Source organism: Haematobia irritans, chromosome 1, assembly GCF_050003625.1.
Source record: "Haematobia irritans isolate KBUSLIRL chromosome 1, ASM5000362v1, whole genome shotgun sequence".
In the NCBI taxonomy this organism is placed as follows: domain Eukaryota; kingdom Metazoa; phylum Arthropoda; class Insecta; order Diptera; family Muscidae; genus Haematobia; species Haematobia irritans.
This window is the reverse complement of record NC_134397.1, coordinates 187,159,762-187,183,969: the sequence shown is the minus strand read 5'-3', so window position 1 is coordinate 187,183,969 and position 24,208 is coordinate 187,159,762. Positions and strand designations below refer to the sequence as shown.

The 24,208-nt window shown below is 27.5% G+C and overlaps 1 protein-coding gene across 12 annotated transcripts in view; it reads right to left on the bottom strand.

The window, feature by feature from the left end:
* Positions 1–24,208, bottom strand: part of scrib (scribble planar cell polarity protein) — a 712,308-nt gene that overhangs the window by 78,637 nt on the left and 609,463 nt on the right. The window lies entirely within an intron of this gene.

Genomic DNA, 24,208 nt, shown 5'->3' with positions numbered 1-24,208 from the left:
GTTGATTGTAAATGCAGTATAAGAATAAACGAAAATATTACGATTGTGGGGATTTAACAAAAGTGGGAGTGTTTTTTTTTCAATATATAGCGCACACACACATAGCAAAGAATTTGGTTGTATTTATTGGCGGGATTTCATTTCCATATATTTCATAAAAATAGAATTCGTTGTTTTTGTTGTTGCCAATGCCAGTAGATTGCAGATAGTGGTGCAGTTTTCATGAATTTCCAATCGCATGTTGATATTCATGTTTGAGAATAATCGAGGTTTTATAATTGCGGTTTATATTTAGTTTCAATTAATATGGTTTTGTGTGTGTGTGTGAAGAAATAAAAAAATAAAAAGAAAAAATCATAAAAAAAATGTAGAAAATTTTGCATTTTTCGGCTTCTTTGTTAAGGTTTTCTGCTTTATTCCACAAATAATCGACTCAGCTGACAATGGGAAAAGTTATTTATGATGTATTTATTATTTTATTAAAGCGAGATTATCCTTAACAATTATTATCCTAAATAAAAACAAGTATATACGGCCGTAAGTTCGGCAAGGCCGAAGCTTATGTACTCTCCATCATGGATTGTAGAAACTTCATCTAAACACTACCATCCACAATCGAATTACTTAAGTTGCGGTAACGTTTACCGATGGTAAGGTATCTTAAAACCTCCTAACACCATCTTCTAATTGTATGTAAGTCCATACGTGGTATATATTAAATCAAAAAAGATCGATCCAATACGTATATAATTCAGTTTGAGAAAGTAGACATAAAATTTTGACAAAATTTTCTACAGAAATAAAATTTTAACAAAATTTTCTATAGAAATAAAATTTTCACAAAATTTTCTATAGAAATAAAAATTTTGACGAAATTTTCTATAGAAAGAAAATTTTGATAAAAATTTCTACAGAAATAAAATTTTAACAAAATTTTCTATAGAAATAAACTTTTGACAAAATTTTCTATAGAAATAAAATCTTGGTAGATTATTTTTGGCTCGAGTGGCAACCATGATTATGAACCGAATAAAATTTGAACAAAATGTTCTATAGAAATAAAATTTTGACAAAATTTTCTATAGAAATAAAATTTTGACAATGATGAAAATTTTATTATGAACCGAATAAAATTTTAACAAAATTTTCTCTAGAAATAAAATTTTGACAAAATTTTCTATAGAAATAAAATTTTGGTAGATTATTTTTGGCTCTAGTGGCAACCATGATTATGAACCGATATGGACCAATTTTTGTGTGATTGGACCAATTTTGGTATGGTTGTTAGCGACCATATACTAACACCACGTTCCTAATTTGAATCGGATCGGATGAATTTTGCTCCTCTAAGAGGCTCCGGAGGTCAAATCTGGAGAATGTTTTATATGGGGGCTATATATAATTATGAACCGATATGGACCAATTCTGGCACGGTTGTTAAAGATCATATACTAACACCATGTTCCAAATTACAACCGGATTGGATGGAATTTGCTTCTCTTGGAGACTTCGCAAGCCAAATCTGGGGATCGGTTTATATGGGGGCTATATATAATTATGAACCGATGTGGACCAATTTTTGCATGGTTGTTAGAGACCATATACTAATATCATGTACCAAATTTCAGGCGGATCGGATGAAATTTGCTTCTCTTTGAGGCTCCGCAACCCAAATCTGGGGATCGGTTCATATGGGCGCTATATATAATTATGGACCGATGTGGACCAATTTTTGCATGGTTGTTATACCAATACCATGTACCAAATTTCAGCCGGATCGGATGCAATTTGCTCCTCTTTGAGGCTTCGCAAGCCAAATCTGGAGATCGGTTATATTGGGTCTATATATAATTATGGACCGATGTGGACCAATTTTTGCATGGTTGTTAGAGACCATATACCAACATCATGTACCAAATTTCAGCCGGATCGGATGAAATTTGCTTCTCTTTGAGGCTCCGCAAGGCAAATCTGGGGATCGGTTTATATGGGGGCTATATATATAAATATGGACCGATGTGGACCAATTTTTGCATGATTGTTAGAGACCATATACCAACACCATGTACCAAATTTCAGCCGGATCGGATGAAATATGCTTCTCTTAGAGGCTCCACAAGCCAAATCTGGGGATCGGTTTATATGGGGGCTATATATAATTAAGGACCGATGTGGACCAATTTTTGCATGGTTGTTAGAGACCATATACCAACATCATGTACCAAATTTCAGCCGGATCGGATGAAATTTGCTTCTCTTTTAGGCTCCGCAAGCCACATCTGGGGATCGGTTTATATGGGGGCTATATATAATTATGGACCGATGTGGACCAATTTTTGCATGGTTGTTAGAGACCATATACCAACACCATATACCAAATTTCAGCCGGATCGGATGAAATTTGCTTCTCTTTTAGGTTCCGCAAGCCACATCTGGGGATCGGTTTATATGGGGGCTATATATAATTATGGACCGATGTGGACCAATTTTTGCACGGTTGTTAGAGACCATATACCAACACCATATACCAAATTTCAGCCGGATCGTATGAAATATGCTTCTGTTAGAGGCTCCACAAGCCAAATCTGAGGGTCCCTTTATATGGGGGCTATATGTAAAAGTGGACCGATATGGCCCATTTTCAATACCATCCGACCTACATCGATAACAACTACTTGTGAAAAGTTTCAAGTCGATAGCTTGTTTCGTTCGGAAGTTAGCGTGATTTCAACAGACGGACGGACATGCTTAGATCGACTCAGAATTTCACCACGACCCAGAATATATATACTTTATGGGGTCTTAGAGCAATATTTCGATGTGTTACAAATGGAATGACAAAGTTAATATACCCCCATCCTATGATGGAGGGTATAAAAAAATTGGTTATGTAAATTATATTTCTTCTCTATGCTGAATTTCCTCATAGCAGGGAAAATTGGAAATTTATGGACACTTTATTATACCCTCTATCCTACACTAAAAAACTTTATTTGGTTAGGTAAATTATATTCCATTTTTATACTGAATTTCCTCATAGCAGCGAAAATCGGAAATTTATCGAAACTTTATTATACCCTCTATCCTACACTCAAAAAACAAAAAAATACTTGGATTCACAGATTTGGACATGCACTTAAAAGTGTCTATATTGATTGTGAGCCACAGATATAGCTTCTTTAAAATAAAGACATTTTTCAGAAAAGAATCTAATATACTAAAATTAGGAGATATATCATTAAGTGAATTCTTTTTTAATTACCAAAAAACACGTGAAATAAATCTCTGCCTATATTGGAAGCTTTTTTATCTTCTCTATATTTGAATTTAATTTAAAGAAAATTTTTAAAGTTCAAAATAGTACATAGTAATTTACGAAAACATAGCTATACTGAAAAAAAAAGGCCGAAAATTCGCCACCCTCCACCTAATGTTTTGCTTACAAATTTCTACTAAATTTAATTACTTGGGTTTTGGGTACGAAACAACATGTATACAGATGTGACAGTCGCTGGTCGATTAGCTGGGCCCATCAAATCAATCCGGTACAACGAACCCGATGGCAAGGCAAATCAGGCTGAAATTCCGGCTTCTGGAGCGATATAAGTAGATATCAGGCTAAAGATATATATGTAAGCTATATCTAAACTTGAACCCATTTCTTCCAAAATCAATAGGGTTCTCTTCTGACCCAAAACACTGACTGAAAATTCGTTATAATATTGAAAAATTTCGTTGTATTAATGAATTTTATCATTGGCTCACTTTTAATGACACACTTCGTTAATATAAAGAAACTTTTTCTATCAGTGTACTGTAAAGACATACAAATTTAACGAATTACAAATATTCGTGTCCTTAATTTTAAAAAAGCAATTCTTAAAGCAAATATTATAAACTTCAGTTTTAATTAATTTTTTTTTTACTTTAAAGTAATTCGTCCTTAATATTGGGTAAATGGTGGTATGTCCTAAACGTTATCGTTTAGGATGAATATTTTCTAAGTGTAGTATTAAGTCGTATTTTAAGAATAAGAAATCTGTGCCTATCTCTTTTTAACTTGAAATTTACAGGAACTATTTTTATACCCTCCACCATAGCATGGGGGTATATTAACTTTGTCATTCCGTTTGTAACACATCGAAATATTGCTCCAAGACCCCATAAAGTATCGTGGCGAAATTCTGGGTCGACCTAAGCATGTCCGTCCGTCCGTCTGTTGAAATAACGCTAACTTCTGAACGAAACAAGCTATCGACTTGAAACTTGGCAAAAGTAGTTGTTATTGATGTAGGTCATGGAATCGGGCAGCACTCAGTGATAAGAGAGAAGTTCACCAATGTGGTATCACAATGGACTGAATAGTCTAAGTGAGCCCAATACATCGGGCTGCCACCTAACCTAACCTATTGATGTAGGTCGGATGGTATTGGAAATGAGCCATATCGGACCATTTTTACGTATAGCCCCCATATAAGCCGACCCCCAGATTTGCATGGCGGAGCCTCTTAGAGAAGCAAATTTCATTCGATCTGCTTGAAACTTGGTACGTGGTGTAAGAATGTGGTCCTTAACAACTATGCAAAAATTGGTCCACATCGGTCCATAATTATATATAGCCCCCACATAAACCTATCCCCCGATTTGAACTCCGGAGCCTCTTGGAAGAGCAAATTTAATCCGATCTTGTTGAAATATGGTACGTGGTGTTAGTATATGATACCTAACAACCAAGCAAAAATTGGTCCATATAGGTCCATAATTATATATAGCCCCCATATAAACTGATCCCCAGATTTGACCTCTGGAGCCCCTTAGAGGAGCAAAACTTATCCGATCCGGTTGAAATTTGGTATGTAGTGTTAGTATATGGTTTCTAACAACCATGCAAAAATTGGTCCATATCGGTCCATAATTATGTATAGCCCCCATATATACTGATCCCCAGATTTGACCTCTGGAGCCTCTTAGAGGAGCAAACTTTATCCGATCCGTTTAAAATTTGGTACGTGGTGTTAGTATATGGTCTCTAATAACCATGCAAAAATTGGTCCATATCGGTCCATAATTATATATGGCCCCCATATAAACCGATCCTCAAATTTGACCTCCGGAACCTCTTGGAGGAGCAAAATTTGTCCGATCCAGTTGAAATTTTGTACGTGGTGTTAGTACATGGTTTCTAACAACCATGCACAAATTGGTCCATATCGGATCATAATTATATATAGACCCCATATAAACCGATTCCCAGACTTGATCTCTGGAGCCCATCGGAGGAGCAAAATTTATCCGATCCTCTGGACCCCCTCGGAGAAGCAAAATTTATCCGGTACATGGAGTTAGTATATGGTCTCTAATAACCATACCAAAAATTGGTCGATAATTATATATAGCCCCCATATAAACCGATCCCCAATTTGACCTCCGGAACCTCTTGGACGAGCAAAATTCATCCGATTCGGTTGAAATTTGGTACATTGCGCTAGTATATGGCCGCTAACAACTATGCCAAAATTGGTCCAAATCGGACTAAAGTTATATATAGCCGATCGGCAATCGAGGCAAAAATAATCTACCAAAAGTTTATATCTATAGAATTTTTGTCAAAATTTTATTACTATAAAAATTTTTGTCAAAATTTATTTCTGTAGAAAATGTTGTCAAAATTTTATTTCTATAGAAAATTTTGTCAAAACTTTTATTTCTATAGAAAATTTTGTCAAAATTTTATTTCTATAGAAAATTTTGTCAAAATTTTATATCTATCGAAAATGTTGCCAAAATTTTATTTCTATTAAACATTTTGTCAAAATTTTATTTCTATCGAAAATTTTTTCAAAATGTTATTTCTATCGAAAATTTTGTCAAAATTTTATTTTTATCGAAAATTTTCTCAAAATTTTATTTCTCTAGAAAATGTGTTATTTCTATATAAAATTATGTCAAACTGTCGGCCTTTTTTAGTTTAATATATACCACGTATGGAATAACTTACAAATTAAAAGAAATTTTTAGGAAATTTTTAAGACACCTTGCCATTGGCAATTGTTACCGCAACCCCAGTAATTCGACTGTGAATGGCAGTCTTTAGTAGAAGTTTCTACGCAATCCATGTGGATTTAAATCCACAACTGAGTCGATTTTTTCTGAAATAAAATTTTTAATTTATAATTTTCCGGTTATATTGTTATTTTATTATTTAGTTATTGTTAGAAGAATTAATTAATTTGGTTATTACTTTTAGTTTTGTTTTAGATGTTGATCGATCTGTTGACAAATATGCGTAGGTGGTGGCATTCATTTATGATAATGGAATTTGGCACGTGTTTGGTTTATTGCTGATTGTTGGTTTCCGTTTGTTTTTTTTTTTTTTGGTTTTGATATAACATTGGGTTAGTCACATTTCATCATTCACAGAACACAATGGATGCAGTTTATAAATAGTGCAGATTGATTTTAATTATTTGCCATATACATTTTGGTTAATTTTTATGATTGATGTTCGGTTTTGGTTTTTTGTTCTACAAATTTGTATAAAATTCTCGGTTAAAACAATTCAATTTATGGAATGAATGTATTATTTTGGTCTACTCTCTAAGGATTTATTCAATGACGGCTCTTATGGAAAGCAAGCATTAAGGTAAAAAAATTTATTTGATATATTTAATCATTATATATGCAAAAACTAAAACTTAATAAATAAATATTTTTTTTAATAATCATACAGGCATTATTTATTAGATGTAAAATTTTCCTTAAACTAAAATAAAATATGAATAACATAATTTTATATACTACAGAAAATTTTGCAAATTTTTTTTTTTTTTGCACAAATGTTTTTCCAAAATTTTATTTCTATAGGCAATTTTGCCAAAATTTTATTTCTATAGAGAATTTTGTCAAAATTTTATTTCTATAGAAAATGTTGACAAAATTTTATTACTATAGAAAATTTTATTTACAAAAAAATATTTTGCCAAAATGTTAATTCTCTACAAAATGTTGTCCAAATTTTATTTCTGTGGAATATTTGACCAAACTTTTATTTCTTAGATAATTTTGCCAAAATTTTATTTATCTAGAAAACTTTGCAAAAATTTTTTTGCACAAATGTTTTTCCAAAATTTTATTTCTATAGGTAATTTTGCCAAAATTTTATTTCTAAAGAAAATTTTGTCTAAATTTTATTTTTTTTACTTTCTGTAGAAAATTTTGCCAAAATTTTATTTCTATAGAGAATTTTGTCAAAATTTTATTTCTATAGAAAATTTTGTGAAAATGTTATTTCTATAGAAAATTTTGGCAACATTTTATTTCTATGGAAAATTTTGTCAAAATTTTATATCTATAGAAAATGTTGTCAACATTTTATTTCTATAGAAAATTTTGTCAAAATATTGTTTTTCTGGAAAATTTTGCCAAAATTTTATTTCTATGGAAAATTTTGTCAACATGTTATTTCTATAGAAAATTTTGTCAAAATATTATTTATCTACAAAATTTTGCCAAAATTTCTATAGATATAAAATCTATAGAAATTTTTGTCAAAATTTTATTTCCATACAAAATTTTGCTAAAATTTTATTTCCATACAAAATTTTTCCAAAATTTTATTTCTATTGAAAATTTTGCCATAATTTTATTTTTATAGAAAATTTTGCCAAAAATTTTATTTTTATAGAAAATTTTGCCAAAATTTTATTTCTATAGACATTTTTGCCATAATTTTATTTCTATAGAAAATTTTCCCAAAATTTTATTTCCATAGAAACTTTGGTCAAATTTTATTTCTATAGAAAATTTTGCCAAAATTTTATTTCTATAGAAAATTTTGCCAAAATTTTATTTCTATAGAAAATTTTGTCAAAATTTTATTTCTATAGAAAATTTTGTGAAAATGTTATTTCTATAGAAAATTTTGGCAACATTTTATTTCTATGGAAAATTTTGTCAAAATTTTATATCTATAGAAAATGTTGTCAACATTTTATTTCTATAGAAAATTTTGTCAAAATATTGTTTTTCTGGAAAATTTTGCCAAAATTTTATTTCTATGGAAAATTTTGTCAACATGTTATTTCTATAGAAAATTTTGTCAAAATATTATTTATCTACAAAATTTTGCCAAAATTTCTATAGATATAAAATCTATAGAAATTTTTGTCAAAATTTTATTTCCATACAAAATTTTGCTAAAATTTTATTTCCATACAAAATTTTTCCAAAATTTTATTTCTATTGAAAATTTTGCCATAATTTTATTTTTATAGAAAATTTTGCCAAAAATTTTATTTTTATAGAAAATTTTGCCAAAATTTTATTTCTATAGACATTTTTGCCATAATTTTATTTCTATAGAAAATTTTCCCAAAATTTTATTTCCATAGAAACTTTGGTCAAATTTTATTTCTATAGAAAATTTTGCCAAAATTTTATTTCTATAGAAAATTTTGCCAAAATTTTATTTCTATAGAAAATTTTGCCAAAATTTTATTTCTATAGAAAATTTTGACATTTTTTTTTTGTTTTTTTTTTATAAGTTTCCGTGATTTTGCCAAAATTTTATTTCTATAGACAATTTTGCAAAAAATTGTTGAAATATAAAAGAAAAATTCAAAATTTTATATCTATAGAAAACTTTCTCAAAATTTTATTTCTATACAAAATTAAATTAGTTGAAGAGGAATATTTAGCAAAATCTACCAAAACATTAAGAATTCTACCAATCTACCGGACAGTAAAAAATCTACCTTTTGTTGGTAGAATTCTACCAACTGAGGCAATTGGGGCCCACCCTGAGCATTATTGCCAAAGACACCATGTGTCTATCTCGCCTCCTTCTGGGAGTTGCAAACATATGTACTAACTTATAATACCCTGTTCCACAGTGTGTCGCAGGGTACAAAAAAAATGTCACCAAAATATTTGTAATTAAAATTAAATTATAGAATTTTAAAAAATATTCAATTAAAAATGTTTTAATTAAAACAAAGGTCAAACACTAAAATTAATAAAACAAAGGGTATCAACGAATTCTCTGCATATAAAGTGGAGAGAATTCGTTGATGCCCTTTTTATATGTGAACTTTTAAGCAAATTTTAAAACACATAAAAATTTGTTTAAATAAAGGAAATATATATATATATATATATATATATATATATATATATATATATATATATATATATATATATATATATATATATATATATATATATATATATATATATAAAATTAATAGTATCAATTAATTTTTTAATTGACTTCGGTGATTGATACTATCATTTCTGTGATTGAAGACGCTTCAGTTAAAAATTAATTTCGTGATTGAATGCAAAAATTGTTTTTGTGTTTGTGTATATAACAATTAATGACGATTTTTCTCAAATGGTAGTAAAAATTACCATGATTTGGGCCTTAAGACAGCTTTACCGTCAGTAAGTTAATTTTTTTTTTGCTATGGTGCACGCAATTTCTACCAAATTTAAAGAGATTTTCGACGGTTAAGTAAAATCAGTAACCATTACTTTAACCATGTAAATATTTTTTTTCAGTTGCAAGTTGAAAAATTAATTTTTTTTTTTTTTTGAAAATTTGCTAATTTTTTTTTTTAATTAAATCCAAAAGCAATGCAGCGGATGCCTAAAAAGATTACTTCCAAGAACAGTTTCATTGTTTGTTGGGTTGTTGCATTACGTGTCAGCCACCTTGAATTACTGATAATTATATTGACATGCATTTTGCCCTGAATGTCATCAAAAATCCTGTCAAATCAAGAACAACTCAAATTCCTTGAAATTTTAAAATCTACTTTAATTTTAGCCCACCATACTATTTCACAATAAAAGTGAATTAAAACATCCCCCCACCGTATAATTTAATATGAAAAGTTCAATGTTATATTCCGTGTGAAATAAAAAACTTTCTTTTGAACTTCACAGAGATATTTTTAGTGTGTATGCTCGTATGAGTTTCTTTTCGTCATTTTCTACGAGTATTTGCTAAATTCCATTGAAATTAAATTTCTCTAAAATTAAATCCAAAGAAACACTAGGTGAAGTAAGAAATCCAAGGCTATATTAACAAAGTTCAACAATAGGCTGTTGTAGCAACATGAAACTGAAGGTGTATAGTGTTTTGCGTTTTCTTCTTTGAATTTTTTACGTTGGCAGTGGGAAAGTTTCGACATGTTTCTCAAGAGTGATTTATGTTTTTAAACGTTTTCGAAAAAAAGTTTTCCATCTGCTATTGAAATCACGAGTAGCGGCAAAAGAATTCCTTATGCCGTATTTATTGCTTTTCCAAGAACACAATTTTACTCTTTCACATATACGTTTTTTTTTGCTATTTGTAGTTAAGAAAATGTTTGCTAGTTAGAAATATTCGTCAAGATGAAAGGATGATGGTGGATCAATGCGAAGTATGGAAAACAGTGTTTTTAAGGAACTGTGAAATCCTACAAGCACTAAATGAATTTTTTTTCTCGGAAATGAAATTTTAGACTAATGAAAGTTGTTTCATTCAAGTCAAACAAAGTACGTGGGGGAAAAGCGTGTAAATGCTTAAGAATATAACAAAAAAGAAATCTTTGTTGGTCTCAAATTTCGTTTAGTACAAACGAATTATCTTTTTCTTTTTTTTTGCGTCTATACAGAATTTTTTTTTTCTTTTCTGAGAAGATCAACGACAATCATTAACAAGCGTTTCATAAAGTCGTTGCTATTTAATTTCAAGAAAATTATTAATTATTAAATTATAATATTTCGAGGAAAGCATTTTTGCTTTGCGTGTAGATCAAAACAAAAGAGATAGATAGAGTTACATTCCTGAAGCTCGATCTCCATGAAGATGGAATAATAATTTAGGCAACATGGAAGGAATCAATACCACGGTTGCCACAGTTGGTTGAATTCTACAATAAATGGCAGATTTTTAGTGTTTGGTAGATTGCTAGAGCTCTTGCTGTTCCGATAGAAACAAAATATTTATAGAAGGTTAGGTTAGGTTATGTGGCAGCCCGATGTATCAGGCTCACTTAGACTATTCAGTCCATTGTGATACCACAGTGGTGAACTTCTCTCTTATCACTGAGTGCTGCCGATTCCATGTTAAGCTCAATGATAAGGGACCTCCTTTCTATAGCCGAGTCCGAACGGCGATCCACCTTGCAGTGAAACCACTTAGAGAAGTTTTGAGACCCTCAGAAATGTCACCAGCATTACTGAGGTGGGATAATCCACCGCTGAAAAACTTTTTGGTGTTCGGTCGTAGCAGGAATCGAACCCACGACCTTGTGTATGCAAGGCGGGCATGCTAACCATTGCACCACGGTGGCTCCCAAATATTTATAGAAATAAAATATTCAGAAATTTTTCAATAGAAATACAATTTTGAGAAAATTGTGTCAAAATTTTTAATAGAAATAAAAATATGAAAAAATCTTCTATAGAAATAAAATTTTGACACAAGTTTCAATAGAAATAAAATTTTGACAAAATTTTCTATAGAAATAATATTTTGACACAATTTTCCGAAGAAATAATATTTTAACAAAATTTTCTATAGCAATAAAATGATGACAAATTTTTCTATAGAAATAACATTTTGACAAAATTTTCTATAGAAATAACATTTTGACAACATTTTCTATAGAAATAAAAATTTGACAAAATTTTTTATAGAAATAGATTTTTGACAAAATTTTCATTAGAAATTAAAATTTAACAAAATTTTTTACAGAAATAAAATGTTGACCAAATATTCTATAGAAATAAAATTTTGACAAAATTTTCTATAGAAATATAAGTTTGACAAAATCTTCTATAGAAATACTAATTTAGAAAAAAAAATTCTTCAGAAATAAAATTTTGACAAAATTTTCTATAGAAATAAAATTTTGACAAAATTTTCTTTAGCAATACAAATTTAACAAAATTTTCTAAAGAAATAAAATTTTGAAAAATTTTTCATTAGAAATTAAAATTTAACAAAATATTCCATAGAAATAAAATTTTGACAAAATTTTCTATAGAAACAAAATTTAGACAAAATGTTCTCTAGAAATTAAATTTGTACAAAATTTTCTATAGAAATAAAATTTTTACAAAATTTTCTATGGAAATAAAATTTTTACAAAATTTTCTGTAGAAATAAAATTTTGACAAAATTTTCTATAGAAATAAAATTTTGACAAAATTTTCTGTAGAATTAAAATGTTGACAAAATGTTCTATAGAAATAAAAATTTGACAAAATTTTCTATAGAAATATAATTTTGACAAAATTTTCTATAGAAATACAAATTTAGAAAAAAAAATTCTTCAGAAATAAAATTTTGACAAAATATTCTATAGAAATAAAATTTTGACAAAATTTTCTATAGAAATAAAATTTTAACAAAATTTTGACAAAATTTTCTACAGAAATAAAATGTTGACAAAATTTTCTATAGAAAGAAAATTTTGACAAAATTTTCTATAGAAATAAAATTTTGACAAAATTTTCTGTAGAACTAAAAATTTAAAACAAAATTTTGACAAAATTTTCTATAGAAATAAAATTTTGACAAAATTTTTTATAGAAATACAATTTGGCAAAATTTTCTATAGAAATAAAATTTTGTCAAAATTTTTTATAGAAAAAAAAATGTTGACAAAATTTTCTATAGAAATACAATTTTGACAAAATTTTCTATAGAAATAAAATTTTGACAAAATTTTCTATAGACATAAAATGTTGACAGAATTTTCTATACAAAAAAATATTGACAAAATTTTCTATAGAAATAAAATTTTGAAAAAATTTTCTCTAGAAATAAAATTTTGACAACATTTTTTATAGAAGAACAAATGTTGACAAAATTTTCTATAGAAATACAATTTTGACAACATTTTCTATAGAAATACAATTTTGACCAAATTTTCTATAGAAATAAAATTTTGACAAAATTTTCTATAGAAACAAAATTTTAAGAAAAAAATTTTGAAGCAATAAATTTCTAAGAAAATTTTCTATAGAAATAAAAATTTTGAACAAAATTTTCTATAGAAATAGAGTTTTGACAAAATTTTATATAGAAATAAAATTTTGAAAAAAATTTCTTTAAAAATTAAAGTTTAACAAAATATAATATTTAGAAAAAATTTTTCTTCAGAAATAACATTTTGACAAAATTTTCTATAGAAATAAAATGTTGACAAAATATTCTATAGAAATGAAATTTTGACAACATTTTCTAGAGAAATAAAATTTTAACAAAATTTTCTATAGAAATAAAATTTTGACAAAATTTTCTATAGAAACAAAATTTTGACAAAATTTTCTATAGAAATAAAATTTTAACAAAATTTTCTATAGAAATAAAGTTTTGACAAAATTTTCTATAGAAATAAAATTTTGACAATATTTTCTATAGAAATAAAATTTTGACAAAATTTTCTATAGAAACAAAATTTCGAGAAAATTTTCTATAGAAATTAAACTTTGACAAAATTCTCTATTGAAATAAAATTTTGACAAAATTCTCTATAGAAATAAAATTTTTACGAAATTTTCTATAGAAATAAAATTTTGACAAAATTTTCTATAGACATAAAATTTTGATAAAATTTTCTATAGAAATAAAATTTTGACAAAATTTTTCTATATACATAAAATTTTGACAAAATTTTCTATAGTAATAACATTTTGACAAAATTTTCTATAGTAATAAAATTTTGACAAAATTTTCTATAGACATAAAATGTTGACAGAATTTTCTATACAAAAAAATATTGACAAAATTTTCTATAGAAATAAAATTTTGAAAAAATTTTCTCTAGAAATAAAATTTTGACACAATTTTCTATAGAAATTGAGTTTTGACAAAATTTTCTATAGAAATAAAATTTTGACAAAATTTACTTTAGCAATAAAAATTTAACAAAGTTTTCTATAGAAATAAATTCTGGACAAAATATTCTATAGAAATAAAATTTTGAAAAAATTTTCATTAGAAATTAAAATTTAACAAAATATTCGATAGAAATAAAATTTTGACAAAATTTTGTATAGAAATAAAATTTTGACAAAATATTCTATAGAAATAAAATTTTTACAAAATTTTCTATAGAAATATAATTTTGACAAAATTTTCTATAGAAATACAAATTTAGAAAAAAAAATGTTCTTCAGAAATAAAATTTTGACAAAATTTTCTATAGAAATAAAATTTTCACAAAATATTCTATAGAAATAAAATTGTGACAAAATTTTCCATAGAAAAAGAATTTTGACAAAATTTTCTATAGAAACAAAATTTTGACAAAATTTTTTGTAACAATGAAATTTTGAGAAAATTTTCTATAGAAATAAAATTTTGAGGAAATTTTCTATAGAAATTAAATTTGGAAAAATCCGCTATTAAAATAAAATTTTGACAAAATTTTCTATAGAAATAAAATTTTGACAAGATTTTCTATAGAAATAAAATTTTGACAAAATTTTCTATAGAAATAAAATTTTAACAAAATTTTTTGTAGCAATAAAATTTTGAGAAAATTTTCTTTAGAAATAAAATTTTGAGAAAATTTTCTATAGAAATTAAATTTTGACAAAATTCTCTATTGAAATAAAATTTTGACAAAATTTTCTATAGAAATAAAATTTTGACAAAATTTTCTATAGTAATAAAATTTTGACAAAATTTTTTGCAGCAATAAAATTTTAAATAGAAATAAAGAATTATCTTTTTCTGTGTAGTTTGTCCAGTAAAGGTTGCTGATGAAATTGTCGAAATGCGAAAAAGCTATCTTTTCACCATTTTCCATTTTTCCTTTCCCATTTTAATGTCATAAAATCACTGTATATGTATAGACATAAATTTCGTTCTCCCACTTCCAATGTCGTTTAAAGTGAACTTTTAAATTTCCCTCACAGTTAATGCAACTTTTGTGGTTTTCTATTTTTCTTTGCAAAATGGTAACTAAGAATTTCATTGAATGCAATTCAATACTACCTTGGGGTTATATTGCAAACAGAATGAAAAAAATAGAAAGTGGGTAAAGTTTTGCCTTTAATTCATTAAGAACGCAGCAAAGAAAGAAGTGGAAATATTCTTTTTGGATCTGGAAGTGGTGGAAAATTGGTGCAGAATTGGAAAAAAAAAGTGGATCTACTACGATAATCCCAAACGAAAAAATCACAGGGTTACATGACGCAACATTGACGGCATTATTTTTGGAAAGGTACACTGAAAGAATATTTTTCTTTTCTGAGGAATGAAATTTTAGACAAACGAAGTTTTCTTTTGACCCTACAAAATTTTCTTCAAAGGCAAATAAAAAAGATTGGAGACAATCGTTGCAACGCTTTTTATAAATTCGAGTTTATTTGCTCTTAAAGAAAATACTTTTTAACAAAGGGGAAATTCGTTTGTCTAAAATTTCGTTCCGGAGGAAATTATATTTTCTATGAGTGTACGACAAGGTGATTTTGTGGCCACATGTTGTGAAACTCGCCAAACCTTTTGTGGAACACCCAAACGGAAAGTTCTACCCCACCCTCCGTATAAGCCATACATTTCTCCTTCCAAATACCATTCGTTCCGATCGATGACGCATGACCTGCCTGATCGGAATTTTCCTACTCACGAGGAAACCAAAAATTGGGTCGATTTGTGAATTGAGTCATAAGAAGAGTCGTTTTCTCGTCGCTGTATCCGTATGTTGCCAGAAAGATGGGTAAAAAGTAGTGGCCAGCCATGGGCAATACTTCGGTTGATTAGTCTGTTACAATTTTTTTGGGATAAACTATAAAAACATTTGGTAAAATTTCATATTTACACTCCCAATATAATTGTCTGATGTCGATACTGGTGATTTTTGTAAATTTAAAAATTTTGTTTAAATTTTAAATTTTTAATTGAATATTTTTTTTAAAATTCAATTAAGACTTTAATTGGAAAAAATTTCGTGATTTTTTTTTTCACCGAAGGAATATGATCACCCCAGCACAAAATGTTACGTTTTCACTTTTGTCGTGAACATATTATTTTCTCACCAAACATATACGCGCTCATCGAAATCAACTACATTTCCGAGAAAATAACATGGTTGCTACAAACATGTATCATACATTTTCTCCGAAACAAACGTAGCATTTTGCTCTTGAAACATGTTTGAGGTAATCATATTCTTTCTGTGGGTGCAGAAAGCGAAAATAGTCTCGCTTTCAAACGAAACACAGTCCACCACACATTTAACAAGAATGTTAAATACCCACCACCATGAACCAAATATTAGGGTTTCCTTTGAAATTTCAGGAGGGCTTGAGGACTTGAGGACACTTCCTAAGGAAAAATTTAATTTAAAGATTTCACCTATGAGGACTATATCAGATTCTGGATTTATAAGAATCAGTTTTGTTTGAGTTTTAGAGGAATCATTAACATCTCTTGTAAGTGTGCAAGAAAATTATAAAATAACGTCTTGATTTCAAATCTTAAATCTGTAGAAGTAAAATCTGGAAATTTTACATTGAGTTTCAAGCAATTTGCATGATCAGTGCGCCTTCTACACCCTCAATAAATGAAGTCGGTCTATACGGAGGCATTACCAAATGGGCAGATAAAAACTTAATCCGATACACGTTTTTGTGAGCCCAAAATACCAGAATGTTTACAATTTCAGGCAAATCAGATAAAAACTACGGTCTCTAGAAACCCAAGGAGTTAAATCGGGTGATCGTTCTTATGGGGGCGGATTCTAGAAGCCCAAGAAGTAAAATCGGGAAATCGGTCTATATAGGAGCTATACCAAAATATGGACCGATACTCACCATTTTTGGCACACCTCTTTATGGTCCTAAAATACCTCTAGATTTCCAATTTCAGACAAATCGAGAGGTCGTTTTATATTGGGACCATACCACAACATGGACCGATACTCACAATTTTTGGCACACGTATTTGTGGTACTATAATACCTCTAGATTTCCAATTTCAGGTAAATTGAATAAAAACTGCGGTTTCTATAAGCCCAAGAAGTAAAATCGGGAGATCGGTCTATATGGGGGCTATACCAAAATATGGACCGATACTCACAATTTTTGGCACACGTATTTGTGGTCCTACAATACCTCTAGATTTCCAATTTCAGGTAAATTGAATAAAAACTGCGGTTTCTATAAGCCGAAGAAGTAAAATCGGGAGATCGGTCTATATGGGGGCTATACCAAAACATGGACCGATTTGATTTGAAATATTGGGTTAAAATCATAAAATGTGGTATGTAACTGTTGTTCTCTATTGCAGAGGTGTTCACGTGACACGAAATTGTCGTGACTCACGTTGATGACAACGGCGCTTGTGGCAGAGTGTGCTAAAGCGTTCTGTTATGGTGCCATTAGACCCAGGCTCAACCTCCGGTGTAAGCGAAGAAGTTTTTAAATTTGTAAAATTAGATAATAAGAAAATAAAAGTTTAACAAAAAATTTTTTATTGTTTCTTCCAAATGAACTTTAAAGCAATGCAAGGGATCCAAAAATGGAGTACTTCCGTCCTATGACAAGCCCACACTCAAAAAAAAGTTTACTTGGATCCAAAGATGTTGACCTTCCCTTAAGGATTTTGGTATTGATTTCAAACCAAAGATGTGGCTTCTTTAAAATTAAAAGAATTTTTTAGCGACCTATCTGGCTTTAAATCTAGGACCAATAAAATTAAATTAGGATACAGATCTCATTTATCAAATTTTCATTCTCTTTTCGCAGTTTATTAATAAAGGTACTCAAGTACAAACAGTTTAAAGGTACTCACGTACAAACAGTTAAAAAAACCAAATTATAACGTATACTTCAAAGAAAAAAAAAGTTTTCTTAATTCGAGAAAAACTTTAAACCAATGATACTAAATCCTCAAAATACGTCTTAGCCTATATTTGAAGCGTTTTTATCTTAAATCTAAAGTTTCAATATTTCAGCTAATTTAAGGACAATTTATTTAAATCAAAAATGTGTTTTTTTATTTTTAAGGAAAATTAGTCTTAGTTCAAAGCCATGCTACTTTAACGGAGGGACAAACATTTACAAAATTTATGTCCTGAATTTAATGAAAATAATTTTTGAAGCAGATTATAAACTTTATTTTAATTAAGATTTCATTATTTTAAAGAAATTTGTTCTTAATATTTTGTAAATTTCGCATCCTAAAATTTAGGATGCGTAAAATATCACGAAAATATTTTTTTTCAGTGCATGATCCAAGTTTGCACAACTTCCGGATCCCAAATCGGGGATCCAAACTACTTTTTTGGAGACTCTTATTTTTTTTTGCTGGGGTACGATAAATTTGCTCTAAAAAAATATTTCCTAAGAAAAATGAATTTTGTTTGCCTAAAATTTCGTTCTGGAGGAAAGTATTTTTTCTTTAGTTTAAAAATTTGGTTCTGGAAGAAGCTGGTATTTATTTTTTGTACACAAAACAAAATCGTTTCAAACATCTTCAAAACCACCTTAAAGTTGATTATTATTTGAAAACAAAATTAACAAATATTAGTGAGGATTTATTTTTTTTTTGTCATGGAACATTTTATTGATGCATTTATTATTTTTTTACAGAACTTACTATATAACAAACAAACAAAAAGTGCAATGATTAAGAAGAACCTTATATTAGATTATCCTTAGATTATTTAGATTAAGTTATTAGATAAGCGTGTGAAAACCAACACCAATTTAAACAATGCTCTAAAGATATGAGTGATCTTCAAAAAGAAACAATTCACCAATGAGTTGAAAATTTAAATACTAACAATTTACTTAACGTGTGTTATTGTAGACTATTAGTTTTAAATTAAAAACAATTTTTTTTAATGCAAATATTTTTAATACAGTTGACAGATTAATTTTTTATTAAAACCACATACCATTGAAAAATTAATGAATATTGTTTTTAGTATTTTAATATTTTTAAAAAATATTTCTTATGTTAATATTGGTGATCTTAGTATTCTAAAGTTTACACAAAGTGATTTGAGATTAGTTTTTTTTTTTATTATTTTTTTTAAGTGTTTGTATTAGTTCACTTAAGGGTAATTGATTATATGATATTATTGTTATGTTAATTAAATTATTATTATTTTTAATAAATGCTTATTGTTCATATGTTATTGGCACTTAGTTAGATAGGAATTTATCGAGATTATATACTGTATAATGCATATAACTAAATAACATAAAAATATTTAATGACTATCTGTAGTTGAACCAGATGTAATGTGTTAAAAAAAAAATTAAATAAAGAAGGGTATAAACAAATAGGCCGATATAAGCAACTGTGGACATATTTATCGTCTGTCTGTAGTTGAACCAGGTGTAAAATATTAACAAAAATAAAATAAAATAAATAAAAAAGACATTGTGACTGATTCTAGTTACGGCAGGAGGTCGACATAAACAAATAGGCTGATATAAACAACTATGGAAATTTTAGAATTTTAGATGAATTTTCTTTATAATTTTTGAGGAAATTTAGAATGTCAATAATAGCTAAAATATAATATACAATGTATATAAAATAAAAGCTAAAAAATCACCCTTTTTATATGAAGTTTAAGCCAGGGCCCGATGAAAACCATATTTGGGCCGTGTGACATAGTGGGCCAGAGATTTAGAATTTTTGTTGATATTTTGCAAATTGTACCAACAATTAAAGTAAACTTGTCCTTACACAATTTTTTTAATTGATGCAATAAACATTTTAATTGAAATTGCTTCAATCGCGAAAATCATAGTATCAATAACAAAACTAATTATAAATAAAAAAATATTCTCGATTAACAAATTATTGATTTCAATTAATTTTTTAATTTAACACAAATCACGAAATTAATTGATCCAATTATTATTTTTAATTGAAATGTCTTCTTTTCTTCATGTCTCCATCACGAAAATGATAGTATAAATCACAGTTTTAATTGGGGGTATAAAATATATTTAATTAAAAAATTAATTGATTTCATTAGCAAATTTCAATTTCAATTTAATTGATGTTGATTGCAAAACTCAATAAATTTTTTCTTTAAAAACGTAACTAAACACAAAAAGTTTTTTTTTTCTGATTCAATCATGAAATTAATTGATCCAATTAATTTTTTAATTGAAATGTCTTCAATCCCAGAAATTATAGTATCAATTAAAAAATTAATTGCAGATCAATTAAAAAATTAATTGATCCAATTAAAAAAATGAATTCATACTATTAATTTTTGTGATTGATTTTTTTCAAATAAAATAATTGTTGAATCAATTAAATTTTTAATTGAATATTTTTTAAAACTCAATTAAAATTTTAATTGTAAAATTTTCGTGAAATTTGTTTCTGTGTACTTTTTAACTGACTTAGATCCATTAAGATTTTAATATCAAGCATTTTCACATTTAGTGAAATAAAATTATCAGAATAACCTATTGTTCGACATATTTCGAAAGTTTTTTTTTTTTTCATTTCGGGTTCGATTGGGATGCCTAAATTGAAACGGATATGTAAGAGTTTATCCGAGACTGGTTCCTGAGGACCTGTCTATGGGGTGCTCCTGCTAAATTGTCCCAGAACGTGTCCTTTGGGATGAGTCCCAGACGCGTCCTAAAATGTAAATTTACCCCGTCAATGACAAACTCATGTTAAAGTGACCGGTCCCTTCGATACGTTTTGACCAGAACTGGAACTGGTCTATACACACCAGGGACTAGTCCTGTACCGATTCTGTTGTTCATCCATTTCCCGTAGGGTTTTTAGTTTCACGCAAAAAATTTTTTTTCTGATTCAATCACGAAATTAATTGATCCAATTAATTTTTTAATTGAAATGTCTTCAAACACAGAAATGATTGTATCAATTAAAAAAATTAATTGAAGGTCAATTAAAATATTAATTGATCCAATTAAAAAATGAATTGATACTATTAATTTTTGTGATTGATTTTTGTTTCAATTAAAAAAATTTTTAAATAAATTAAATTTTTAATTGAATATTTTTTAAAACTCAATTAAAATTTTAATTGGAAAAATTTTCGTGAATTTTTTTTTTTTTTGTGTACTTTTTAACTGACTTAATGTACTTTCTGTGATTGATTTTTGTTTCAAATAAAAAAAATTGTTGAATCAATTAAATTTTTAATTGAATATTTATTAAAACTCAATTAAAATTTTAATTGGGAAAATTTTTGTGAAATTTGTTTCTGTGTACTTTTTAACTGACTTAGTGTCTTTAGTTAGTTTGAAATAAATGTTTAATTAAAAATTGAAAAACATTTCCTTCACTTTTGTTTTATCTGACTTACGACTTCCCAGTTTGATTAAAATGTTAATGATGGTATCAATGAATTTTTTAATTAAAACTTTAAAAATATCAATAAATCACTGTCTTAATTAATTTAATGTTTCTTTCTTGATTAAAAGGTTAATTTTTATCAATTACTTTATTAATTGAGAAAATTTTCAACTTTTTTGTTTGAAATATTTTGGTGATATTTTTTTCTGTGTATAGTTGGTTTTTCTTTCGGATTCGGACAAAGAGGGTCAATTATATTTTACATTGGATTTATATCTTTAATTTGGACAATTGGATTTTTTTATTTAAAATCAATTATTTTCTTAAATTAGTTTTTAGTTTCACACAAAAAAAAATCTGATCTCTCAATTACGAAATCAATTGATCCAATTAATTTTTTAAATGAAATGAAATGTGTGTCAGTATCAATTAAAAATTAATTGGAAGTCAATTAAAAAATTAATTGAAAGTCAATTAAAAAATTAATTGATCCAATTAAAAAAATAATTTTTGTTATTGATTTTTGTTTCAATTAAAAAATATGTTAAATCAATTAAATTTTTAATTGAATATTTTTTTAAAACTCAACTAAGATTTTAATTGGAAAAATTGTCGTGAAATTTTTTTCTGTGTTGATTAAAAGAAGTTAATCGTATCATTTATCTCTGTAACTTTTGCAATCAACCTTTTAATTGGAAATATTTTTTTGTGACACTTTTTCTGTGTGGCTGTTTCATTGACTGGCAAATCTAAATCCTATGTCTATACCACAACCCTTTAAGCTATTTTCTTAAAAGAATGACTCTAACATAGTATCATAAAAGTTATAGCATATTGAAAACTTATTATATTACCGATGTATTGTTAATTTCAATGCACCTGTTTCCAATCTAATATATGTATTTTTACGTTACAATTCATTATATTTCATCAAATTATATATTTCTACGAACTTATGTATATAAATTCGATTTAATCGCAGAATATATTTCTCTATGTATCACAATCATCACAATGAATTCCTGGACATATATTAACATATAAATCTGGTCATCATCAATCTCAATATTGATTGGTGAATTCACACGTTTTCACAATCTTTCGTGTTTGGAATTTTGAACCACACATAAAGAGAGTGGGAGAGAGAGGGAGCAGAGAGGAGCATATGCAATATTAACATTTTTCATAATACTCATATGAATTTGGTCATTAATGTTAACAAACGCATAGCACCAATAAATGAAAATGTCCTCTTAATGGCTTTTATAGCACTTTGGTAATTGTATATCCAGAATAAATTTCGAAATTTATTGTCTGGAGGAAGAAAATCAAGTACTATAAAATTCAATTGCAACAATTGAACAATCTATAGACTTTGTGAAATTGCAATGAGATTTATATTATAATGGAGTGTGAAATGGCAATAAGATCCTTGTTTAATAACAGCAACAGTTTTGTCATTCTTTCAAAATGGACTTTTGCCAAATTATTTGTTTAATTGTTATTGTTAAGTATGCTCTTATATATAGGAGAGACAATAATGAGTAATGAGTTGATGTGGACAGAAGGATATTTTGTGAACACAGATATACCAAAGAAGTCTATGAAAATGTGTTGACATACAAAATTTATATAGCCAATAGAGAAAAATATATCATCAATATTATTTCAAATTAAAAAGTTGTAATCAATTCAAAAGTCAACTGATACAATTAACATTTTAAGCAAATCTCAAATTTCGTAGATCTAAATGTTCTGCAAGTCCCGTAAAACTTGCAAAATTTCATTTAAATCAGTTCAGATTTAGTTATATTTATTTATTTGGCCACATAGGTCAGAATTTTATATTGATTTGCTTTACATTTTGCACAAGGAGTACAACTGATGGTATCGTCAAGTATGCCAAATTTGGTTGAAATCGGTTGAGAATTATATATAGTTCCCATATATATCATTCGCCCGATTTAGACTCGTATGACCACAGAGGCCAAAGCTTTACTCCGATTCACGTGAAATTTTGCCGAGATAGTAGAATTAACATTCGAACTATGCATGCCAAATTTGGTCAAAATCGATTTAGATATAGCTCCCATATATATCTTTCGCTCGATATCTATTGGCCCCAGACGACAAAATTTCACGCTAATTTGCTTAAAATTTTGCACAAGAAGTATAACTGACGCTATCGTTGAAGTTGAATATTTTTTCAATTAATAAATTAATTGATACAATTAACTTTTTAATCAAGAAACATTAAGTTAATTAAGTGAATGATTGAAAATTTTTAAATTTTTAATAAAAAAATTAATTGTTACAATTAACTTTTTAATCAAACTCGGAAGACTAAGTAAATAAAAAAAAATTATCGAAATTTTTTTAATTTTTAACTAAAATTGTTTCCCAAACAATGAATTTTTTAATCAAACTAAAAACACTAAGTTAGTTAAGAAAGTAATTGAAAATAGTTAGAAAATAGTTAATGGAAAAAAATTGAGTTTTTCAATCAACATCAATTAAATTTTTAATTAGATTAATTAAAAAATTAATTGAAATTTGCTAATGCAATCAACTAATTATACCCTTCACCACTACTGTGGTACAGGGTATAATAAGTTTGTACCTTTTTATGTCACGCCAAGAAGGAAAAGTCTGAGACCCATCGTTTAGTATACCGATCGTCTTAGAATTAAATTCTGAGTCGATTTAGCGATGTCCGCCTGTCTGTCTGTTCATGGATTTTTGTATGTACAGTACAAGTCGCAGTTTAAGTCCGATCGTCCGCAAATTTGGCACAGGGTGGTCTTTTGGGACACAGGCAATCGTTATTGATTTTGGAAAAAAAATCGGTTCAGATTTAGATATAGCTGCCATATATATTCATCCTCGATCTGGTCATAG